A 17,186-nucleotide genomic window follows, 5' to 3' on the forward strand; every position below is an offset into this window, starting at 1 on the left:
AGAAAGGTTTAATATGTAGATTTATGAAAAGATGGCAACAAGGCAACACCCGAAAACGTAATAGAAGCAATGACATTTTTCCTGAGAAAATATATGTATCCAAACTTTTGGCTTTGGAATTGAGTTGTGACTGAAATAAGTTCACCACAAGTATCTTTATCTATTTATTTATTTTAAATATCATTTTTTTTCTACTTTTTTTCCTCCTGTGCACATGGAAACATGATTGTACACAAGCTAACTAAGATGGCATCACATTTACCTAACTGCTACCAAAAAAAAAAAAAAAAAAAAGGCAATGTTTCAAGCCATAAATTTGTTGTAGCCATTCATGTCAAAAGAGAGGATCAATATTACATTTACAAGCCTGCTAGCAACAAGTTGCAAAATAGTCACAATTGTGGGTATACATAACTTGTTGTGTAACCTACCTTTATTTTCTGTGGCATTTGATTATAAAAATCATGAAAGAACCTACTAAACATTTCTTAACTGTACCTCTAGGTTAAAGTTTGCCTATTCATTCAAACTTGACTTTTTCGTGACTGTTTTCTGTTTGATTTCAATCCCAGTGAGAAGTCATTTTAAATAACTCCTTGATTTCATAGTTTAAGGAAACAAAGTGTAGGGTTCCCAAAAGGTGACTAGAGGATGCACACATCTCCACATAGTGCAATATGCAGGGTCAAGCTCTCTGATTCAGAGAAAAATGTGATCCCTTGAAAAGTGCAATGTAGTTGTTATTTCATCTCAAGCAGAGTTCATCTCACGTAAATTTACTCTCTAAAGTAACTTGTGCAGCTGGGCAAGCTCTGACTGTAATCCAGCAGAACAGTAGCATACAGACGGTGGTTCATCTCATTCTATCTGAGGTATCTATTGCTTGTTCATGTTGTAAATACCACTCCTAGTGTTGTCACAAGTGTTATTACAGTAACATGATGAACAGGTCAGGTAATTGACACAGACTGAAACAAGCCTTGCAAACAACACATTAATGTTAATCCAGATCAGTTTCCCGATGTGGCCCACAGTTATACAGTGCAACACGAAAGAGAAGATGTCAAAATTCTGAGGATAAGAAGCAGGAGAGTAGTAGAAGGTAGGACTGCCCTTCTTGATGATACAAGCTTGGGTAGATTCATCTCTATGAAACTGTCAAGATAGTTTAGGTAAATCTCTGTCTGAAGGTGTTCATTTTCTACTATCAACTACAAAAGAGATCTATACTGTTAGCTTAAGGGTTACAGGGCTAAAACTAATCAAAATACCCTTTAAATACTGGACAAGTTGTCATACACTGAAATGTTTAGAGAACAAGCTGCTGTTTTTTTTGTTGTTTGTTTGTTTGTTCGTTTGTTTTTTATCCCATGTAATTTATAAACATTGTCACCGAGAGACATCTTGAAGCTGCTTCATTTATTACAGCTGATTCCTAAACATCAAAATATTACACTATATTTATATACACATTTGATAGTAGCATATGTGTTATTTATTCATTAGGGAACAACATATGAGCAACATCACCTGGTGACAACTGTCAAAAAATAAAAATAAAAAAATCCAACATGCAGTCTTCTCCTGTCACAGTAGTTTTGTCTGGCAGCATCTGTCTCTTTCCATTCACATTGGCACTTTCAGGAAGGAATGGGAGATGTGCTAAGCAACTGAGGCATTTCAAATATTCTTACCCAAACTTCTCTGTCTAGCCATGGTTTTCCCAAGAGACACTTGGGAATACTTATTCATTGACGCAATTAATGTCATTCTCCAGCTCTTCCCAGAAGCAGACTAATTTCCAGATCATTCCTTAAAATGCTCTACCTTGATATGTAATCATTAAAATAGATATCACAAATGGTTTTGATGTCCTAATTATCACAAATGGTTCTGATGTCCTAATTGGGCTATTTCATATTTGACTTTTCATGACTAATTTGTAGTGTAAATTTATCCCTGAAAGAATTAATGCAAAAGCTGCACAGAGTGCAAACACAGAAACAGGGCAGCATTAAGTGAAGACTGGAATCCAGAGAGAATATAAGGTAGGTGACTGGTTTTAAGGTGCAAGAACAACAAAATAGGGGAGAGAGAGCTAGTATCAACAAAGCAGACAGACTTGGGAATAAGCACCAAAAGTTACAAGAAGTGCAATTACTGAAAACAGGTATTTAGAAAACAATATTCTGGTTTAAAGCTGACACATGAGAAAAAGAGAAGGAATATTCTAAAGGAGGTTCTGTCTGAGAAGGATAATAACAAAGGTATCAAGGACAGACTTTCATTCCTAAGAGCCTCTTCCCTAATACAACAAAGTAGACACTTGCATTTGTAAGTACAGAGTATGAGTAGTAAGTTTAGGGGATAATTGATTCTCATATTGAAAATTATAAAGCTTTATTGCTACACTGACTATCTTCACATCCACTCAGACCACATTTCTTTGTTTGCACCTATCCCACCTTCAACTGCTTCTATAGGCATGAGTGTGTGCCTGAAGGCCTGTACTTATATTTTATTTCAGTTGAGTGGGACAGATTCCCATGGCAAAAAAAAAGTTAGGCACAGTTATCTCTCTGGTACCACAGAAATTAATCCAGGAATAGCAACATTTTCAGGATTTGGAAATGATGCAACCAGAAAATATACTAACAGGGTTGATAAGATGCATATCTGAGGCCCCTGAGTACAGTGGAGTTACTGTGAAGTTTTAAGTTTCATCTTCATGGATATATCATACAAAGGTTAAAATCTTTCCCATGCATTATCTGAAAGATTTAAACATAACCAAAAAGAGATTTTATTGCAAAAATAGATTCAATCACAAGTTTTTGAGAATTATTGTCTATCTAAACTGTTCCTTGAAAGGAGAAAGAGAGAATCAAGGTTTTTACTAAAGGAAAAGACTGGTATTTGGATTGTGCATGTCTAACCTCGTAAACACGGTAATGTGTTGCCTTTTCTTATGTTACCATAAACTATGACTGGTGATTTCCCGCTACAAAGCTCTAATATTAAAACAAGTTCATCACGTATTAGCTTAGATGATATCTTAATTTTCATTATCAGAAAATGGCCTTGTGTAATTACAGTATACACTGCTAAGTGGAGAGGATTCCTGATAAATAATGAAAAAATATTCTAAGCTTGCTTTTCTGGCTTAGAATTCAAAGCTGTCATGCTACTGGCTCTGAAAACTTTCTGGCAACAGGCTGATGGCTGGGTACAGGTTCATGCTCTTAGTGACTCCAGAGAAGACTATTAGTTCCAACAAGCCTTGTAATTTTTTTAACTAGTAAAAGTATGTACTTTGATGACAGGTTATTACCTCTGGGTGCAGTTATACTGAGTTCCGAATTGCCACCTAACAGAATATTGTCACAACAAACAACAAACATGAGAGCATAGTTTAAATATTTTATGCTTTGCTCAATGGCATTTTGTAGTGACTCTGCTGAGTTCTGAGTTTCAAGTTTTCTCAGTGTTCAGGACAAAAACCTCTAGCTAACACTTGTTTTGCAGAAGGTATTTAAAAACAGGTATATTATATTACAGCCACTTCTTTGGCCACGTGTAACTACTTGAAGAATAGCTACAATGATGGCATAGCTAAACTGTTCTGTTGGATGAACTACCAAGGAGCAATGGCCAGGGAATGTAACTTGAGAGGTTAGGCTGTGCAAAAAAAAATCAAAAGAGTGAGGCATTGGAACAGCACACGGACCATGGACTTGTTGAATCTCTGTCCTAGGTGTTCCCAAGGCTCATCTAGACCTTCTGGGGGGAGGTTAGATCAGACTGCTTTCAGAAGTCCCTTCCAACCAGCATTTCTGTGGCCATTTTCTCTGCTGAACACAGCAGCTTACCCAGGCACACGGACAACTTTCCACCTTTTCAGCCGTCCATCTTTTGTGTTCAAGCATCCTCTTTTTAACTGGAAGAAAATTTTGAACTAATGGCAAAAGAACACTTCTGGCTTTCACTGATGTTCAAAGGAACGGATTATGCCCTACATTGCAGAAAAATATTGCCTCATTCCCTCCAAATGTACAAAATTGTTCTTAAATTGAAAGGGGATCTAAGGAATGATGCTTTAACCAATGAAATGAAGAAAGGTCCATACTAAGAATGTTATTACTTATCTTACTAGGATTTTCATAGGTATTGACTGGCTTTTAGATTAATGAAAATAAGCATATGGCACCATAGAATACAATCAGCCATGATGTAAGCAGGCACAACTCGACTAATAACAATGACTGCATGAATCCATGACTGCATGAATTTTGTCTGGAATAACTTAATTCGCACAGCAACGACTTTTACAGAGAATTTGTGGGTGGAAGAGTAATTTTCTGGAGGTGCCTTTGTAAAACCAGGTTAATGGTTCATTAAATTTTATTTATTTGTTTATTTATTTATTTTAAACAGCATTAGTCTGGATACAGTTTTGCCTAGCCAAGTAGTCTTGGTCTTGGAACTCCAAGTCTTGGAAACCTCCAGCCTCCTCTCCTTTCCTGAAAAAGGAAAAGGGCATTGTTGAGAACTGAGATCTACAGTAATATGCTAAACATCAATGAGATTTCAGGTCAAGATACAGGCAGATACACAGAGACAAGGTGACTGCATATCTGAACTTTCCTCAGCACCATATCTTGGAACAGATTTGACCCCATGCTAACACAGTTAGAAAAAATCTTCATCCTTGATCCCAAAAGGTGATGGTTGTACTGAATGTTCTCTCTCTCTCTAAATAAGTAAATATTAGCTCACTTGTTACAAGCAAGGGAAAGGAGGTAGAGAATATAACATTAATTTTTTGCAAAAGCCAGCTGAGTCTAAGGAGGCTGTTGTATGGCAGGCAGAAAAAAATAAATTAATTAAAAAAAAATGCACTAACACTGTCACTTCTCCACTCAGCACAAAGGAGGAGTACCAAGACACAGTGCTAACTATGACTCTAATAGCATTCTCTCACATCCTCTACTCTACACATACATATCCCTGGTTGTTTTTTTTTTCTTGCTCTGCAGTCTAACTCCCTCAATGCTGACTGATGTGGAGATGGGTTATGTGTTTGTACTTGGGCTGGCATTTTCTCATGATTGTCACAGCAGTCTGGGATTCCATGATTTTCATATCTTTCAGACAAATATCCATGACTTGTGACATTCTGGAGTCCTACATGACTGCCTTTGGACAGGGTGGATGGAGTAAGCCTAATTGTACAGATTGGAACAAATGTAATTGAAAGCAGTAAAGTTAAACTAGTCACTGTCTGGGAGGCTAATAGAGAGCAGGAGCTCAGCCTGACAAAGGAGTCCACTAGCCCAACTTGAGATGAAGAGCTTCACATGATCGCACAGTGGAACAAATTTCATTACAAGCCTTGATATCAACATTTTAAAAGCTTATTTAAATGGGTCAAGTTCACAAGGAAAATTTGCTCACTACAAAAACACATTCATGATATTTGACACTTTTTGTGACATCAGAGTTTTCCTGTCCTTTAAAATCCCAGCCTTATTATGACATAGTTGCTCAGGTTCACTGAAGTGTTTTCTGTGTTTGACCAAAACACCTAATTAGATAGGCTAATGATGATCTATTCTGACAGTTTCAACATTAAAAACTTGATTTCTGGGGATACTAGGTGTTTAGGTAAATGCTTTAATTTGGATGTACTGAAGGAATTAGTAATGATTTTGAAAGAAAAGTCTGTAATTGAACGCCCCTGGTTGGTTTTGAGGAAAGTGGAAAAAAGTGGAAGCTGAAATTAAAATAAGATATATTATTGAATATAGGTATATATGTATGACAAATAAGAGGCTAGGCCAAGTGAAGTTGAAGTCTTTTGATTCAGGTTCCAACCTTTCTTCTTCTTCTACTACACGTTTTTTTGCCATTGACGTTCAACTACACTGTGAATTTCCTCTTTCAGAAAATGTTTAATCAAGAACACACCCTGGTTTATGGTACATGAAGGAGCTCAGAATAGCTTATCTTGCACAGCTCAGTTGGTTTGGCACAAATGACAGTTATATATATATATTAAAAAAAAAAAAAAGGTAATACATAAAAGAGATACAGTACCAAGAAAAAAAAATCAACAAACCAAGCACAAAACAACAACAAATAATTCTAATAATACATGTAATTTCTTTTATATTTAAAATCCTTCCTTCAAGCCTTGAAAGGATAAATCCTGTTCTGAGGTAGAGGACATCCAAAGTTTATTGACTTCATAGTATTAAAGGATGACAGGAAGAGAAGTTTTTTTTTTCCTGGATATGACTTAAACTCATAGTAAACAGAATTAATATATTCTTCTGTAATTAATTATCTAATCACTTCTCATATCACTTCACCTTCCTTAAGTATGATAGTATGCTATTATTTATGTAACCACTCAATAAAAGAAAAGAAAATACAATGAATCTACTCAAAGCTTATATGCAGAGATTTGGTGAAAATACTTTGAGAAGCTGCAGAGAGCAAGATTTTGAAATGTACCTGTCTGTACTGTGCTACCATTTCTGGGAGGTACAGCAATGTAATTATCCCATTTTGATGAAGAGCTGAAGTACCAACATCAGGCTGGCACGAGGTTACTATCATGACTAACCATTTTAAAATAAATTACATTATTTGTGTATGAGGCTGCTCACCAAGCTGAATAGAAGATTTCACAATCTGACTCTGAGAGACAAAGTGGTTTGCCCAAGCTCTGAAGCTTGGGTCTCAGCAAACCACTTAAGCATATCGCTTATTTGTAGCACATGTTTAAGTGTTTTTCTGCAGTAGAAATACATAGAGAACCATTGATAGAGTTTAAATCTAAGTCTCCTGAATGCCAGGCCATTTCCTTAATCATAAGGCCACCTTGACTATATGTGATAAATGTTAATGGAAATTGAATATGTTTATGTCTGCAAATTTGTTCAGATTTTTGTTTTGTTTGTTTTGCAAAGCCAACTGCAAGGGAACTAATTCTAAAAGCATCTCATTTTTTACGTAAGGACATCATGACTGACATATGAAGAGAAAGCAGACAAAGGTAGGCTGTAGAAATTCCTTAAAAAAATGAGAAAATTAAGAGATTGCAAGAGATCCCTGCAGTGTAATTCATAACTAGGCGTGTCATCCTTGTTAATACTATGTCATGTGTTGTTCCTACAGGAAGCTGGTAATGCAGAAGTTATCATCAATTTGATGAAATGCATTCATAACCCACATCTGGAGTTTAGTGTGTTTTTTGTATCTCGAGCAATAAAGTTGGTCAGAATTGCTCTTCTATATGCAAAACAGTCTTCGAGTATGTAGTATGCTCTATCTCAGGAAAAACACTCAAGAACAGTTTCAGAAAACATGTACAACCTCTTTGATAATAGTAAACTAAGAATGGGACATTTCCTTTTCTATAAATGTCTAGCTGCATATTAATCAACCTATATTTTCACTTATGTAGAGGCCAATCTGTATGTATAGTCTAAAACCCCGGTCCCCAGGAATATACCTGGAATGGGGTAAGAGGCTCTGGTAGAGATCATGAAAAAGGTCTGCTGTACCAATGATAATACCTAAAGGATGGAGCACTGATGTGAACACTGAATCTTCATGTCTTACAGTGTGATTCTGGCTTAGGGATTCTTAGGAATGCATATGCATTTCATCTGTTAACATTTTAAAATTTGTTTTCTTATAACACTGTGTTTTCTTACGTTAAAAAAGATTTTAAGAAATTAAATAATAATAATAATAGTAATAATTTGCTTGTTATTCAAGGTGAATGGTACCTAGATCAAGACATCCAGGACAAGACAAAACACACCAGTTTGTTCCCAGAGAGTTGCTTGTTGTTCTTTGAAGGTTTGTACTTAACCTGTTGGAATCCTTCCTGTTGAACTGAGATGCCAGCAAAGTAATCCCCAGGGCCCAGGCAAATGTCATATAGTAAAAGAAGGATATGAGATATACAACAATGTTAAAAATAAAAATAATTTTTAAAATTGCTTTATAGGATCAGAGACGGTTAATTCAGTTAATTTAAAGTCGAGTTCTTCTAGTAGAAAGCATGGCCAGGACATTAGGGAGTTTTGGTGGTTAAGGAGAATTCCCAAGAGCTGTGCACAAACTGTAGTGGGTCTTTTGCAAGCACATAAAGCAAGAGGTGATTAACAAATAGTATCACCACCACTTTGTACTCATGGAACTCAGTATGGAAAGTTTGCTCTGACAGGAGAGGCACAAGGGAAAGAATAGATACTGGAATCAGTTTTGCCATGCATTACCTTCCATTAATGTAATTATATAGGAATTTATCTTAGTGACACAAAAAGTAGTTGACTGGGGACCAACTATTGCAGGACTGAAATTGCTTCAGAAAGTTGCAATTCACTCCCTGGACCACTGCTTATTGCTGTGTATGCTGTGTCAGACACAGTCAGGAACAAAAGCCATAGTGAGTGTCTCATTTCTTAAAAAAAGACAGGGGCGGCTCCCACTGACAGTGAAATTATGTGCTATCTTGTCCTTTTAATATTACTCAAGTAAGAAACAGTTTCAATAATGGGCTTCATCTATCTATCCCTTTCCAGTAGAATTTGTGAATGACTTCATCACTCATTTTGCACACTGCATGTAAAACATTCCTTATGGTGCAGCATAGTACAAACAACAAACTATTGAAACACTTCTCCAAAAAAGAGATCCAGCCCCAGAAAACATTCTTTCACCCGATCTTTGGGTACACAGGCACTTGGATAATGTATATGCCTAGCGTACACTTCTCTCCCTAAATGCAGCAGCTGGAATGAAACCATCTTTGTAGATAAAGTTGATGTTTAAATTTTTTTTTCACCCCGAAGGACGATATATAATGTAGCTTCAATTTTCATTAACAGTGGCACAGATTGCTATAGGCTAAGCTCTTAGCTATGAATAAAAGTAAAGCAGCGAAACTCTACAGAGGAAAGTTTCAGCTAAATGCCATCCTTGGTGTTTTTCAGCTATGCTAGGCTTAGATAGGACTACAGTAATTATGTCTTTCCCCAGCTGTTCTAATTCTGAATTCACCAGGATGATGTACTTTTTTTTCCCCTGTTCTCGATCCCATGCCCCTAGGTAGCTAGAATGCTGGTATATCTTAATTGAAAATGTAAAAGGATCTGAATTAATAGATTTAAGAAAAATTGGGTGGTATTCAGAAAGAAAAGTTAAAGCTGAATATAAGGGATTAGCGAGGGAGAATTCCCATCTCTGAAATTAGAGTAACCTCTAGCGACATTGATACTTTGGCAACTTAATACAGGTATGTATCTCACATACTCAAAACCAATAAATACCATACTGAATAGATTAGGAAAGATGAACAGATTTCTTTCTACCTCAGGCATGAATATTAATGCCTGTGCTGGACTGATTTCTGAGCCTGTCACTGAATGATGTAGTAGCCACAGACTTGGTTACACTTTCCAGAATTGGTGGAAGACTGCCTTCTGTCAAGGTCTTATCAGAAACTACCATAAACTTTCTAGTGACTGGAAACTTGATACTAAACATTATCAAATCAAATGCAGTCTTAATATACATGACTGAAACATCATCTAATAATTACTGTGTTTGCTCTTTGGGTCAGTTGATTATACAATAAGGAGTTTTATTCACAAGCATAGAGTGCTTAGGAAAATGAAGGCCGTTTTTTCCTTCCAGTCTCCTGAAAAGTTGTTTTATGAATGAGACAAATTTCACAGGCTCAAATATGGCTGTCTTTAGGAAAGTCTTTGAGCCTACAGTAGTCCTTACATCATTTTTTGAAGCAGAATATTGCAGTTTTTATTTGCAAGACAATTCTCAAAAACGTGGCTAGATCTTAGGAACACGAGTAGTTTTGTCCTGTAGGGACAGACAGAAACAAGGTCAGTTTCCTCATTTCTGTTTCTTTCTTGATAAATTCAGAACTGGGAGCAGGGAAATTCCCCATCAAATACGCAAAAGAATTGTCAGAAGAGACGATAGGTAGGGGAAAATTAGTTCTCATAATCAGAGTAGTGATATTTAGGGAATATCATGTACTATAACGTTTGCTGTTTATTTTAGCAAAGAATGTATGGTCTAGCAAGTAGATTTCTGTTTTTTCCTTATCAACCCATCAAACAGTCTCTTACATGGAACGGGAAATGGAAATTATGCAGCTCATATTCATCCAGTCTGGCCCAAATAAGCATAACCTATTCAAAATGAGAGATTTATGCAGAGGACCCATCTTTCCAATGTTGTAAATAACTTTAATTTATTTTTCTTTATTCCTTTGTATTTTTAAGTACTTATTTGCCTAATGCTTTGAGACATCTCTGTGCTGATGGGGAAACTAACCTATAAGCTTCAATGATCAAAATGATACTGACATAAATTGAACATATCTTTAAAACATAAATTATGGATGTATTTACTGCTAAAATAAATCTACAAACAAATTTACCATCACATACATAAAGCTTTTCCTAGGCTTCAGATATTAGAAAAATAATATTCAATGGGGATCTATCTTGATCAAAATAAAAAGCATCATTTTCTTCCTTTTCAGTGCTGTGTCAATCTAAAAAAAATGTGCACTTTCTGACTTGCCATTGCAGGACTACTTCAGGGCAAATTTTGGAGCAAGTGGAACTCCTGATTATTGTTCTTTCTGTCACAATGTGCTCCAAAGGGCTCAGGCACAAATCAGCTCATCCATGAGAACGCTTAGTGTTAATCCCATCAGTCCACAGCAAAGGGAAGGGGAAATAATTTAGTTTAAATCTTTTCCAGATAAGCTTCTCTGGCTCATGCCTAAAGGAAAGCTCCTGTTGAGACCTTAGTGTTATACCAGTCCAGAGTCCCTTGCCTCCTACGGGTTATGAGTGAAGATAAGGGCTGGAATCTTCACTCATGCTTGCTGAAGAGTACCCAGCTAGCTTTGATTTACTTCAAGGCTTTCAAAAAGCATGTTAAATTTGCCTGCTGAATGTTCAGCTTATTTTATTGTTGAAAAGCAGAAGCTGTAATCATAAATAATAGCACCGTAATCTATTAGTGGCCTTACTAACAGTTACGTAGAACACTTAATAATAAAAAAACATTTCAAGCTATAAATACTAAATCAAGATGCAAACAGATTGTCTTATACCTCAATATAAGTTGCAGATACAATACCACCTAAAATTCAAGCTAAGATTTAAGATGATTCCCAGATACTTAAATTCCAAGACATAATTTAATATGGGTTTAGCTAAAGTACTAATGTTTAATTGCTCCTTACAAGAGCTCTTTCAACAAAAGACTTGATTATGCCTAAACCAGGCCAGAATTATATTAAAATCATGCTGCAGAGTAATATAAATTTGACCTATCACTGATGCAGTTCCATAAAGAATGGCACCATTTTCATGGAGAGCCATTTATTTATATTTGCACAAACTTGATAGCTATTGAAAAAGTCTGAAAGGAAATAAGCTCTCAGAAAAAAGCAGATGATACACTGAAAGCTTCTGAATTTGTTTAATCAATGCATTTCTTTTGCAATCAGATAACATGAAACTGAGCTACCTTAAGTATCTGTTAATACAGATAGTCCTTCTTAAATAAATAAATAAATAAATCCATAACATTCCATTATATCCTGGTATATCCAAGTTGGGGCAGGACAGTAATCACAGTCAGAAAAATATAGGGCCTGAGGGGATCTCAGGAGGTCTTTGGATGCCTCCTGCTCCCTTGGAGACAGAAACACCTGCACCTCCATCTTTCCCAGCAGGTGAGCATTTACTCACCTCATCCCCAGGAAACCTGTGTGTGCTTCACTGTTCTTATTGGACAATTAGAAAAAGCTGTCTAAGCTAAGTTTTTCTTGTTGAAATTTAAACCTGCCTCTTGTCCTGTCCTCTCTAAGGATAGATTATTTTCCACCTTAAATTGGTTTGAAAGCTTTGTTCATGGTTACCTTTGCTCCAGAATTCCCCAGACAGAATAACTCCAGTTTTTTTACTCTTTTGTTCCCAACTTCCAACCAACTTGTCTGGACTCGTTTGGACTCCCTCTCATTTGAATCCTTTTGTCTAAAACTGTACACAGGTAAACTGGTGGAGAGAAACTCTCCAAATGTGGTTCATATTCACATATTAAACATATGGTTCCCTTCATTTATTTTGCATACCAGAGGCAACTCATCACACAGCCTAGGGTAGTATTGGTAAGGTATATGCTAAGTTATTGTTCCCTGATAATTTCTGAACAGATTCTGAACAAGTTCCTCATCCTTTGTTTGCACAGTTGATTATTCTTGCCTGAGTGCAATATTTTGCACATGTTCCTGATGAATTTCTTCTGGTTTGCTTTTACAAGTTGCTGCTTTGTTTGTCACGATCGCTTTGCTTTATAACCCCATACTTCAGCATGGTTATTGCTACACATCACGTTATGATGAACAAAGGTCAAAAGTAAGCTCTGTTCCTTCATCCATGCCATTAATGAAAGTACCAAATACAATCACAACCAAGGCAGACCTTTAAGGAACCAACTCCTCACATATTTTCACAATTTTTAAAACTGCTCTGTTGATGTATTTATCACTCAGTTTTACAACTGTTCCCTATTAATTAAATCAAGACCATGCTCTTCTGTCTAAATAATATAAAAGTGTCAAAAAACTTTGCCAAAATTATCTACTGCTTTTCCCTATTTGCATAGTCCATAACTGCAAAGGACAATATAAGACATAAACAATGTTTGAAGACAAAAGTTTGACACAAGTCATAGAAACATAGAATCATATAATATCCCAAGTTGGAAGGGACCCACAAGGATCATTGGGTCCAACTCCTCATTCCACACAGGTCTACCCAAAAATCAGAATTCAGACCATATGACTGAGAGCACAGTCCAAAAGCTTCTTAGACTCTGATAGGCTTGGTGCCGTGACTACATCCCTGGGGAGCCTGTTCCAGTGTGCAACCACCCTCTCGGTGAAGAACCTTTTTCTGGTATTCAACCTACCCTGTCACAGCTTGACTCCATTCCCTTGGGTCCTATCGCTGGTCACCAGAGAGATCGGTGCCTGTCCCTCCAGTCCCTCTCATGAGGGAGCTATAGACAGCAATGAGGTCTCCCCTCATCCTCCTGTTTTCCAGGCTGAACAAACCAAGTGACCTCAGCCGCTCCTTGTATGTCTTCTCCTCTAGGCCCTTCACCATCTTTGTAGCCCTTCTTTGGGCACTCTCCAATAGTTTCATGTCCTTTTTGTACTGTGGTGTCCAAAACTGAACACAGTACTCAAGGTGAGGCTGCACCAACGCAGAGTAGAGTGAGACAATCACTTCCCTCGACCGACTAGCAATGCCATGCTTGATGTACCCCAGGGTATGGTTGGCCCTCCTGGCTGCCAGGGCAAACTTGTGGCTCATATTCAACTTGTCATCAACCAAAACCCCCAAATCCCTCTCTGCAGGGCTGCTTTCCAGTATCTCATCCCCCAGTCTGTACATATAGGAGGGTTGCCCCTTCCCAGGTGCAGGACCGGCACTTGCTCTTGTTAAACTTCATGCAGTTGGTGATTGCCTAGCTTTCCAATTTGTCCAGATCTTTCTGCAAGGCCCTTACACCCTCGACAGAGTCAACTCCTCACAGTTTAGTATCGTCAGCAAACTTGCTCAAAACACTTTCTAGTCCTACATCCAAATCATTTATGAAAGCATTGAAAAGAACTGGCCCTAAAATGGAGCCCTGGGTTGATTACATCAACTGGCTTCCCTTGGGTGACTAGATGGGTGATCTTATCATAAAAGGAAATTAAATTTATTAAGCAGGACCTACCCCTCGTGAACCCATGCTGGCTATGACCTATGACTATATTGTCCCCCAGGTGCATTTCAATAACTCCCACGATAATCTTCTACATAATTTTACCAGGCACTGATGTGAGATTGACAGGCCTGTAGTTACAAGGGTCTTCTTTCTTGCACTTCTTGAAAATTGGCACAACATTTGACATCTTCCAGTCAACTTGGACCTCTCCAGATCCCCAAGACCATTGAAAAATTACTGAGAGGGGTCCAGCAATGATTTAAGCCAGCTCTCTGAGCACCCTGGGATGAATCCCATCAGGCCCCATGGACTTGTATGGATCCAGGTGGAGCAGTAAATCCTGCGAAAGTTCAGGTTTGGCTGGGAATTTATCACTCCCACCATCACGGTCCTCCAACTCAGGGCACCTGGGTATCCTGAAGCCCATCATCGGTGTTGAAGACAGAGGCAAAAAAAGCATTACACATTTCTTCTTTCCCTATGTCCTTGTTTGTGAGGTGACCATCTCCATCAAGTAGTGGACTTATGTTTTCTCTGGTCCTCATTTTTTCTGTTCACATATTTTGAAAACCCCTTTTTGTTTTCTCCTATAGTCCTGGCCAGCTTCAACTCTAATTGGGCTTTGGCCTCACGATTTTTCTCCCTACAAAAGCAAACAGCATCCCTGTAGACCTTCCATGTTTCCTGACCCTGCTTCCAGCAGCCATACACTTTCTTTTTGTGCCTAAGCTCCAGAAGAAGGTCCCTGGTCAGCCAAGCTGGCCTTCTGCTCTGCCTGCTTGATTTCCAATATTTTGGAATTGCCTGATCCTGTGCTTTTAGGAGGCAGTGCTTAAAGACTGAACAGCACTGATGGACACTGACACCTTCAAAAATATTTTCTCAAGGGACCTTACTAACTAGTTCCCTGAGCAGCCTGAAGTCTGTTTTTGCCATATGCAGACACACGTGTCACAAGCAGGAGATACCAAGTTTACTTAAGGCTATTTTATAATACTTTGCTGTGTACAGCCATTTGGTATTTCCTAGGGCTAGAGGACCTTGCTGATATCCAGGAGACACAAATGGTCCATTGGAAAACCGATGTATTTGAACTGCATCCCACTTCCTGAACCTGCTTCCAGTGGTCTTCTGGTCATGAGCAATTAGGATCTTTAGGTTTTCTGGTCATAAAAGGAAGCTCTTTTTTTGCTTCATGACCTTTACTATTGAAAGTGAATAATTGGAAAAACTTGTGCAACCAGAGGATGTTACATATTTATGCACACCACCAGCTACAGGTCTCCCAGTGGAGGTATCCATCACCCAGTTAAGCAATGAGATGGGGACCACAACTTATTGCTTGCAAAGATCTTTAGATGCAGAACATCTTTCATCTCCTTCCTCCCACGGAAAAGAGACTGTTGTCCCAAGTATGAATACAGTAAGGAGAATAAGAGAATTCCTATGGGAACCCAGATGCCTCAGAAAAGGACAAAAATCAAGGGCTCTAATAGAATATTTCTGGGAAGTCCCACCTTCAGATAGTAGATAAAACTTGTTTCTTCCACTAGTTGATTAGCATTTTTCAGAGGCTTGGTCAGCTCTTCCTCTGTATCATAGTGAGTTCACAGCTGGAGAGAGAAGTTCCCTTATGGACAAGAGGTTAAACTCAGTAATTTCCACCACTAGACTGGAGACAAAGTCGTATTTCTGACTTTGCCAAATCCTAACCCAATCATCAGGGTATTTTCTCAGGCAATTAAAATATATTAATACATCATATATTTTAGCATGTTGCTGTAGCTATTACCTACAATATTTACTTAGAAGTGATGTCACTGGTAAATCATGACATTACTAAACATTAGGAAGCAAGGTAAAAAAATGAAATCTTAAACATTCGTATCCTAAGCAAAGGAACACAAATGACACAAGCAGTCAGTCCATAGTGGAACACTTTTATCAGGATAGGCACTGCAGGAGCAACCATGGAATGTACTGCTGAGAATGTCCAAGTGTACCTGAGGCAAAGCCCCCAGTGTTGCAAGAGTGCAAAAAGTAGAAAAGCTACTGGATGGCGTCGGGAACTTCAACAGCTTAGGCAGCTCACCTAATGGCTAATTTTTCATTAGCCATAAAATCCAAGTTTTGCCTTATACCTGTTAAACAAAGTGTAAAGACCATCATTTATCTTGTATTTGTTGTATATTAAAGTTCTGTATGTTCTTGTGTATAATGAATTTCATAGTCATAGAATCATAGAATGGCTTAGGTTGGAGGGAACTTCAAAGATCATCTAGTTCCAACACGCCCATCATAGGCAGGGACGCCATCCACTAGATCAAGTTGCTCAGGGCCTCATCTAATCTGGCCTTGAACACCTCCAGGGATGGGGCAAATTGTGTACCTCGTTGTGTGAGTCACAGAAGAAGCTGGTGAAATTTGAATTCTGTCTATAGAGGAGATTTGAACTCCAGAAAGAAGAGGTTTACAAGAGTTTTCCTGGGTCTTCTAGGCTTGTAAAAAAAAATGGGAGAATGAAAGGGGAGATTTTGAAATTATTGTTTAACTCCTGTATCATACTACAGTACTAAAAAGAAAAAAAAAAAAGAGAAAAAAAAAGTGGGTGGGTGGGCAGGATATTCCAGGAGGTTGCATAATAACTTTCTACTTTGCTATAAATATTAAGAACATTATCAAAACAAGGTTATTTTTCCCTAGATGGGTATTGATCAGAGAAATATTCTCTAAACAAGTATACTGTAACTTTTGACCTGAATCCAGCAGTACATCAGCAAGTCCATAAAGATGAACCTGGGCACACCCTGTCTAGAACAAGATAAAAGACAAGGCTAGAGAGTTAGTTTCTTAATTAAAGCAATTAGAGTAAAAATAATGAATATGGAAGTCACATTTCTGTAAAAGCAATTTGGCTAGCCCTCTGCTTTATAGTACTTCAGATGGAAAAAGGAAGACGCTATTAGTTGCTTTCTTTGTTAAGTGTTTGAATTAAAACCTTGGTGCCACTCATTTACTATTTGCCAGTAGCGCTGAGTGAGTAATTCTGTGACTATAATTTCTTTGACTAAATTAGCCTCTTTTTCTTCTCATGGAATATCCATCAGCAGATCATGATTTTCTCATTTAAATGTACTCAACAAATATATCTGAATTTTTAGCTTGTGAACTGATTGCAAATATTTTAAATTCAAGTTGCGTTGCCTAGTTGGGATTGGTAAATCAGGTCACACTGTTTATTCTCCCTGACTGAATGAGCTTGAGAAACACCACTTCTTGCGCAAACATTTGTGTGATCCCACTCAAAATCATTCTTCCATAAATGTTCATGTGAAACAAAATTT

This window comes from Anser brachyrhynchus (assembly GCF_964034855.1).
Source record: "Anser brachyrhynchus genome assembly, chromosome: 2".
NCBI classification, from domain to species: Eukaryota; Metazoa; Chordata; class Aves; order Anseriformes; family Anatidae; genus Anser; species Anser brachyrhynchus.